Consider the following 9,596-nt stretch of genomic DNA (forward strand, 5'->3'; position numbering starts at 1 on the left):
AAGGTACAAGCCTGTTACAGGATACTTGAACCTGTTTCTAGTCAGGGTGTGGCTCAGCTTTAGCCATGACCTTTAATGCTTCTGTGTGGAAGACACACCCCTGGTACTCACCTTTAACCCCATACAGTGAAGGTAAAGTTAGCTTGTAGCAAGAAGCACTGAGTTTGAAAGAGACGTCTAACCGAGTGGCAGAGAAAGAGTTGACAGAATGGAACTCTCACAAGAAAAGAGAGAAAAGGGGAGCTACTGAGGGAGACAGACAGTACAGAAGAGAGTTCAGTACAGGAAAACAGTAGAGTTCATGGAGAACAGTAGAGCAGAATTGAGAGGGAGCAGCCCAGAGAGGGAGAAGGAAAGTTTTACCGAGACAGACTGAAGAGAGAACAACCTAGACACAGGTAAAGACAGAAAGAGCAAGAAAGTGAAAAGGAGCCCGAAGATTAGAAGAAGAAGAAAAAAATGCTAGAGTTAGTTTGAGGATAAGTCGGGCAATTCAGAGGCAGAGAGAAAAGCCAGATTGAATCAGTCAGCTAGGAGACAAGTTTGAGCCAGAACAACTGAGTTGAACCAGCCAGCAGAGCTCAGAAGGAACCAGAGAGGGTGAGCTTACTCAGCAGTAAGTCTCAGAGGCTGGAAACATTGTAGGCCTCCATTAGATTGTATAGAAACTAGAAGTTTCCAGGACTAGGCCTAGGTTAGCAGACAGAGGCAGGGATCCTTTAAGATGACAATTACAACAAGCCAATGAAAGTTACTTTCATATATGCCACTCAACTAAACATCGCATTCTTTTTTTTTTTTTTTTTTTTTTAAAAAAAAGAACAATTCAATTTCAAAAAAAAAAGAACCAAAAAAAAAAAAAGAACAATTCAGCAAAATAACATTCTGGTTTATTGTTGAACATTGTTTCACACATACATCAAATAGGCCAAAACAAACAACTTTATAAACAAAAAAAAAAAAAAAAGGAAAAATATCTTTTTATCTTTGACCTTTTTAACGGTCTCATAAAAACCAACTATTTATAGTATAGCTCAGGTACTAGCAACCACAAGGCCCTGGGTTCGTCCCCAGCTCCAAAAAAAAAAAAAAAAACCAAACCAACTAAATGTTACTAGATACATACAGAATTGTTTGGAATTGATTGTTTTGTTTGTTTCTTTTTAAAAAGATTTATTCATTTATATATATAATACACTGTAGCTGTCTTCAGACACACCAGAAGAAGGGCATCGGATCCATTACAATGGTTTGTGAGCCACCATGTGGTTGCTGGAATTGAACTCAGGACCTCTGGGATTTTTTTTTTTTTTTTCGAGCTGGGAGCCATCTCTGCAGGGCCTTTTCTTTTTTTTTTTTTTTTTTTTTTTGGTTCTTTTTTTCAGGAGCTGGGGACCCAACCCAGGAACTCAGAACCCTGGAAAGCAGTCTCTACCACTGAGCCATCTCCCCAGCCCATTTTTTTTTTTTTTAAACAAGGTTTTTTTTTTTCTCCTTTGAGATTATAATGAGCATGGTCTCACCACAAATACAGTCTGAGGTAGGACGGAAAACGCTCTGAAGGCTGGGTCAGTCACCTGTTATTATTAAAATGGCTGATTCCTAACAATATGTAGAAAAATATAAAATGTAGATAAAAATATAAACAAGTTTTCTTTTTAAAATATTTTTAAGAAAAATAGCAGGGCCTGGGAAGTTCTGGTTCTTTTCTCCTCCCATGTTGCCAATTCATGTTGTGGTTTTGGTGGAGTGGTGGAGAGCACAGCACATGTCACTGCCCGCAGTGGGTGGGCGGGGCCTGCTTCTCTACTGGAAGGTGACCAGGTTTAAATTCTGAGACAGGAAGTGGAGGGTGAATGGTTCAAGGTGTGTAAGGTTAACTTTTCCTTTTTGCTGTCTGGTCATCCTTATCAGTCTTCTGCCTCTTGGCGGTGTCAACATCATCGTTCTCATCATCCTTAGCTACCCGGCTTGCCCGGAAGAGCCTCAGCTTCCTCATCTTCATCCCCATCCTCTTCCTTACAGCGTTCCCATGGGCAGGCGCATCTCTTCCACTCTCTGCCTCCTCCACAACTTCCTTCATCTCCTTCAAGTCCTTGGTGGTGATCTCGGAGCTGGTGTCCACTGCCGCGTGTGACATGGTGGGTTCCAGTGGTTCAATGCTGTGAGTAAGGAATTAGTCGAGTTCGAGGACTCTGGCGAGAAAGCTGCTGGAGTCCACGTTGGAGGAGGTGGTGGGCAGTGAAGGTGGCTGCAGTGAGCGCGGAGCTCGACCCAGGTACAAGATGGCTTTTCAGAGCTGCCAGTCAGCCATCACATAGTGATAGTGTCAAAGGACTGCCCCCAAAGTGACGATGGTCTTCCAGACAGGGTCTTCACAAAGATTCCTGTTTTTACCTTTTAACAGATGTGGTGAAACCACGAGTCGCCAATCAAATTGAAACACCACTATACCAGCAACAGAGAACTAACAAATCCACTCATCGTTGCAATTTACTTAGCATGTAATTAGACCATATTATAAAATATAATATATGATGTTAGTTGCTCAAGTGAAGTGTATCAGAGTGGAAGGCATGCCTTTCCAGAACCCAAGATAAAAATCACAGCTGAACAGAATCAGAGTCTGTTAGCAAAGGGCCACCTCCCTCAGCAAGAGAATAAGGCTAGCAAAGTCAAGCTAGCAAGAAAAACAGCCGCTTGTGACTGTGATCACATGCTCTCTAAGAACAAGAGTTAGGAAGACAACTGGGAAGAACTGGGAGGTAATGTTGGAGTTTTTTACTTCCGTTCTTGTCTGTTTATTTGTCTGAAATTGAGACAGGCTCTTGCATACCCCAAGTTGACCTCAGATTTGCTTCGTAGCTCATGATGACCCAAGAGTTGAGGTTACAAGTATACACCAGCATGTTTTCTGGTTTGGTTTGGTTTGGTTTGGTATTGAATTCAGGATCTCAGACTTGCCAGACAAGGACCCAACCAACTATCCATACATATCCTCAGCCACACTGTTCCTGTTCCTAGGGCAAAGCCTGATGCTCGGGCCATATCTCTCAGGTTTGCAGACACCGGGCAAAGGACTACGGACTAAAGCTGCAGGAATCTGTCCTGAGGGCGGCAGTGGCAGTTACTGAAACTGGGGGCCGTGTGGTTGGAGATAGAGAAGCTAGTAGCAAAGCCAGGCTGAGAATGACTGCATAGACCTCAGAGAGCCAAGACCGAAGGTCACATGTTTAAGAACTATGAAGGTCACAATCTTAAGGCCAAGCTGAGGGACTTAGTCACAAAGAAAATTTGTAAAGGGGCTGGGCTTTCACTTAGTGGGAGAATGCTTGTCTAGCAGGGTCAGGGCCTTAGCTTCAACCCCTAGCACACCTGCGCACACACACACACACACACACACACACACACACACACACACATCAGAAGTGAAGTCAGATTCCCTGGACAAGACCTGGGCCTGCAGTCCAGTAACTATGCTCTAGTTTTTCCTGTAGCGATTTCATCACAGGAGTGAAACCTGGTCCTCCCCTCTTGAGGGGTTTGGGATCTGAGACGTACCTGCCAGCTGTGACAACACTCTTAGAACAGACTCAGGTTTTATTGTACTCAGTGAATCCTGAGGATAAGTTTGTACGTTTATAACACTCATGAGGGCTGCAGCTGTAGTTTAGTGGTTGAGAACACACACTGCTCTTCCAGATGACCTGAGTTCAATTCCCAGCGCCCACAACAGGCGACTTACCACCAACTGTAACTCCAGCTCCAGGGGAATCTGAGGCCTCTAAACTCCAAGGGCACCTACACTCACATGTACTCGCGTGCACACACGCAAAATTTAAAAATCAATTTTATTTTAAAAAACTTCTACTTGAATTACCACATTCCATTGCCCTCCCCTCTGTAGTTGGCTCAGTGGATCCTGAAGCAGGATAGACAGTCTTTCAGCAGAACAGACTGAGGCGGCCTTGAAACCCAAGTCGCCGTCGGCTCCATCCATTCCCACCCACAGCATGTCAGCAGCTCTCTTGGATCCCACAGAAAGTGAGAGGGAAGGAAAGAAGAAGAAGAAAAATGGCAGTCATTAACTATACCATCTCTTCATTTGGCTGAGGATAAACAGGATTTAGACTCTCAGTTTTCATACAAATAACTCCCTCTATTCAAACATTGGATTGAATGTTTCCAGAGTACCAACTGCCCAGTTTCGTGCTGGTGCCTCAGAGAACACATGGCAAGCACAAACAGGCCCACACTTTTTGACTTTTCCAAGGAGGCTAAGATAACATGCCCAACAAGAAAAGCAAACAACAAAAACACAAGACATTATTAAGTGATGCAGTATTGAAAATACTGCAGAAATTCAAGGTTATGCAATGTTTATAATGCAATAACAGGTGTTAGATAAAATTCAATTATATTAAGAAAACTGTAAAATCTGGGACCCCACTGTTAATTAATGGATGCAAGTTAATGACTTGTATCAGTCAGGATTCTCTAAAGAAGCAGAACTAATAGAATAAATCTATGTACAAAAAACAGGAATTTGTTTGTTTTTGTTTGTTTGTTTGTTTGTTAAGACAAGGTTTCTCTGTGCAGCCCTGGCTATCCAGACCAGGCTAGACTCAAACACACAGAGATCTGCCTGCCTCTGCTCTGCAAGTGCTGGAATTAAAGGCATGCTCCACCACTATCCCGGGAAAACAGGATTTATTAGAGTGGCTTACAGGTTATAGTCTGACTAGTTCATGGCTCTCTCCCAGTAGAAAGCACAGGCCGGATGTCTCTCCTGGTCTTCAGTATACATCAGAATCCTGAAAAAGAAGGTTCTAATATCAGTGAAAGAATTAACTTGATAGCAAGAACAAGGGCAAGCAAGCAAAAGTTAAGTGTTTTCTTCTTCCGTGTCCTTTTACAGGTTGCCAGAGAAGGTATGGCCCAGATTTAAGTTTTATCTTCCCATTTTAAAATGTCTAGACTTAAGCCTGATGTTAATCCCAGGACAGGCAGGTCACTACTGAGTTTGAGGCCAGCCTAGTCTACAGAGTGAATTCCAGGACAGCCAGTGTTACACAGAAAAATCTTGTCTAAACAAACAAACAAACAAACAAAAACAAAAACCAACAACAACAAAACCCTAACCACCAGCAACAACAAAACTCCAACATGAAGTGGAAACTTATGGGTTTTTCAGAGAATCAGTTGTGTTGGATGGTGTTTTGCCGGAGCAAACACATGAAGGAGTGTTTTCCTGATGTGGACACAGGTGAAAAACTAAGGCAGACTCGTGAAGGAGTGTTTCACTGGAACAGACCCAGGAGAGAGGATTTTCTGCTAAAGCAAACACATGAAAGGACACGTGATGGATTGTTCACTAAGGACAAGCATGTATTGGTCTGCCTTACATTGTGTAGTTGAGCTCCATTTGTCAGGACTCCATAAAGAGAAACACACCAAAAAGTCTGTTGTTCTGCTGTAGTTTCTTGTCGCTTCTGTGGTCTCAGGCTGATCGGCAGAGTGATGTCAGCTGAGACAGATGCACATGCTGAGGTAAGAACTGTGGAACACATGTGGTGTTTGGAGGGTATAAAAGGACTCAAGGGACAGTGACGGAGGCTGAGCTTGGCTTGCTCATAGAGCTAAGCTGTGCAATGCTTGTTGGTCTCCACTCTTTGCTGATCTTCACTTCCCTGAAAGAGGCACAGCTGAGGACTTCTCCTGGAGTCCCTCCTGGCCCCTGCTGCTGACTCGTGCCTCCTGCTGTCCTGACTGTACAGAACTGGACTGCTGATGTATCTGTGAAGTGTTAGCAAGTGAATCAAGCTGCCGCTGCTGACCTGTGGACTGAACTGCTGATTTCCAGACAACACAGATGGGAGTTGCTCCAAAGAACCTTTCTAAACAGGTCCATTTTCCCCGTATCCTTTCTTTTCCACTATCTCTGGTGGGTGGTAGGCTACAAGGAAAGTTAAAGTGTTTAAGAATCATTAAAAATAGGATTTGAAAAAAATCTAAGTTTAGGGTGCATCTTTGCACTTGAAATCAGTTCAATTTTAGTTAATTCCAGTTATAGTCAAATTAATAGGCCCAAAATAGCCATCACAGAATTCATAATCAAAATATTTTATTTTATGCAACCTACAGAAAACATAGGATCTATAGAAATACATGGTAGAAGTTAATAGAATTAGTGACTCCCTCACCCCGGAAAAGACCATAGACTGAATCCAATTTTAATTAAAAGGTTTATTGATTAGCTGTTAGCAGGACTATCTCTGAGCCAAATTTGAGATTGGCATGAAGGAGAAGGAAAAAACCACACAAAGACCTTCAATATCTATGCAAGCAAGAAAAAAGTCTGTTCTGTTCTGCCGAGGTAAGTGACTAAGGCAACTCAAAACAGGCTTTTGGTATCTGTGTAAGAAAGTCACAGGAGCAAAGGAAAAAAAGAAGAAGAAAGCAGTCATAATATAACAGCAGATAATCTCAGCAGTGCATTTTTAGGTTGGGGGGGTCACCGAGTCAGGATTACTGGGAATTTTGTAAGGGTCCATAATTCGCCTAAGAATGATAACCCAGACACAAATAGTATGCAAAAGTGAAGAGCTTTTTATTCTGCAGAAGTTCAATATGGGGGGCATCTACTATTTACTAAGATGGAGACACCCAAGTGAGCTCACAGGCCCAACTTAAAACACACTAGGGGAATTCCAGGGAGAGGTAGAAGGAATTCCTTTATATTGTTTGGTTGGCTCCATCTCTAGGAGAGTGGGGGTCCTCTGGATTGGCTAGAGCTCTGGAGACATTCCAGAACTGTTGCTGGGCTTGCGGGGTTGAGGGGAGGGCGCAGCTGGGAACTGGTGTCCTGGCCTTAAGCCAGGTAAAGGGTAGCTCTGACGGCAGGGCAGTTTCTGATTGGCTGCCCTTGGCCTGTGGTTTTTCCAGTAATTGGCTTGCCTGGATTTGCCCAGTTCTAGGAAACAGAGATCCTGAACTGCAATGACTGGGAGTGCAAGGGGTGGCAAAGCTACAAGGATGTTGGCAGTAGACGCTTAGGTGAGCATCCTCGTAGCTTTATCAGCTAGCCTGTTTCCTTGGGCTATTTCTGATGCCCTTTGAGAGGAAGCCATAATGCCTCCAGTAAAGCAAGTATTTCTCCCTTATTTTTTTCCCCCGCCCCTCTCCCTTATTTTTGATGGTTCTTTTTCTTCAGCAGTCAATAATCCCCTCTCTTGGTACATGAACCCATGTACATGAGCTGTAGTAAAGGCATATCTGCTGTCAGTGTAGATGTTAGCCAAGGCCTTTAAAGCCTGGGTTGGAGCCTTTAGTTCAGCTTTCTGAACTGAAGTTCCTGGAAGCAAAAAACAGTTGCCCGGATAACAGTCCAAGTCCACTGCCACGGCCTCTGCATACCTCACTCCACTCTGGATGAAGCTGCTCCCATCCATACATTCCACAGCTGACAAGGGTACGTCAGTCAAGTCCAGCCTGATGTTCTGGGCATGCCCTCCAGAACTATAGTGCAATCATGACCCATCTATGGATGGGTCAGGTAGCAGGGTGGCTGAGTTTAGGGCAGATGATGGGTTATCTCTTATGCAAGGGGGATTCAAAAGCAGAGTCTGAAAGAGCACAGTCTGGTGTTGGACAGCCACTGGCTGGGTGGATTCTTGAGGGTCCCCTCGATAGTATGGGTGTGTGTGTAGGGGGTGATAGATTCCTGCCCCTTGGTTATTTTTGTCAGTGTCCTTGACTAGCAGGGCAGCGGCAGCCATGTTCTAGAGGTAAGCTGACTAACCATCCTTGGGCCACCAGGTCCAGCTTCTTGGATAAATAAGTCACAGGTCTTTTCCATGGTCCTAAAGTTTGGGTAAGCACTCCCTTTGCTATGCCCTTTCTGTCATCCACATGCAGGTGGAAAGGTTTGCGAATGTCTAGGAGAATCACGGATGGCACTTCCAATAAGGCTCTTCAGAGAACCTTAAAAGCCATGTCCATCTCAGGGGTCCATTCTATTTTTTCTTCTTGGCCCCTGGTGGCCTCATATGGTTCACTGACTCCCTCAGTGAACCCTGGCACTGAGAGACTGCAAAACCTGGCAGATCCCAGAAATTCCCATACTTGCCTTCAGTTGATGGAACTGGGTTTCTAAGGATGGTTTCCTTCCAGGCATCCAGCAATAACTTTAATCATTTTAAGCGACATCATTTTTAATGATGGTTTTTAAATGCTTTAACCTCTCTTGTAGTCCACCACCCACCAGAGGTGTAGTAGAAAAGAAAAGATGTGGGGAAAGTGGACCTGTTTAGAAAGGTTCTTTGTAAGCAACTCTCATCTGTATTGTCTGGAAATGTGTAGTTTAGGTCACAGGTTAGCAGGAGCAGCTCAATCTATTCACAAACACTTTACGGATACACCAACAGTCCATTTCAGTAGAGTCAAGTTAACAAACATGAATCAATGGCGGTGACACAACCTAACAGAGACCAGCCTTAGCCTTGGCTGGAGTCAACAGGAGTGACCAAGAGGAATGCCAAGGAAAGTTCTTGGCTGTGTGTCTCTCAGCAAAACAAAGATGGGCAAAGACAGGAGACCTTACACAGCTAAGCCTATAAACAAGCCTAGCTCCTCCTCCATCACTGTCCATGGAGTCCTATTTATCACATGTCCTCCATGGGTCTTGTCTCAGCACATGTCCTGCCTCACCATGTTCATCTGTTTCAGCTGACATCTGCCAATCAGCCTGACTCCATGGAAGCAACACGAAACCAGTGTTTCCTGTAGCAGAAAATCCTCTCTCCTGTGTCTGCTTCAGTGAAACATTTCTTCACAAGTCTGCCTTAGTCTTTCACCTGTGTCTCCTTCAGGAAAACACTTCTTCATGTGTTTGCCCCCCCCCCAAATATCTTCCAACACAACTGACTTTCCAAAGAACACTTAAGTTTCCACTTCAGGCCCCCCTTGAGTATATACCCCAGATAGGTGACAACGTTAGGCCTTCTTAGAAGACATTCCATAGCCAAGTTGATTTAGCTCCTGTAGCAGGTCTCATGTGGCCTCTGTCATGTCTCCAGGTCAAGAGCAGCAATCAAGATGTCATCTACATACTGGAGCACAGTTATTTGGGGGTGGGCCAACCATTATTCCTCCAAGTTCTCAAATAGTGCCTTGTAAAAGATGGTGGGTAAGTTCTTGAATCCTTGAGGCAGGCATGTCCAGGTCAGTTGTCCTTTGAAGCTTCTCTCCAAGTCTTGCCATTCAAAGGCAAATAGAGGCTGGCTTTTGGGTAGACTAAAGAAGGCATCCCCAAGTCAAGCACCTATACTTTCTGTGCTGGGGAAGGAAGCTGCTCAGCAGGGTGTATGGATTTGGAACTGAGAGATAAAAAAATCTTCTGCCGCCTTATTTATGTCCCTTAAAGTAACCTGCACAGGCTAATAGTCATTGGAATGGGGTTTCTTGACTGGAAGGAGGGGACTGTTCTATGCTTTGGCAAGGAACCAGAATCCCTGTCTCCCAGAGCCGGTTAATATGAGGGGTGATCCCTGTTCTGGCTTCTGTAGGTATTGCCTGATTCAGGCTGGGGTAGTTCC

General features: G+C 44.2%; 1 pseudogene; it reads right to left on the reverse strand.

The window, feature by feature from the left end:
* Positions 1–1,876: 1,876 nt before the first annotated feature.
* LOC116904379 lies at positions 1,877–2,140 on the reverse strand (annotated as a pseudogene).
* Between the last annotated feature and the right edge of the window lie 7,456 nt (positions 2,141–9,596).

The sequence above is a fragment of the Rattus rattus genome, chromosome 6, assembly GCF_011064425.1.
Source record: "Rattus rattus isolate New Zealand chromosome 6, Rrattus_CSIRO_v1, whole genome shotgun sequence".
NCBI lineage: Eukaryota > Metazoa > Chordata > Mammalia > Rodentia > Muridae > Rattus > Rattus rattus.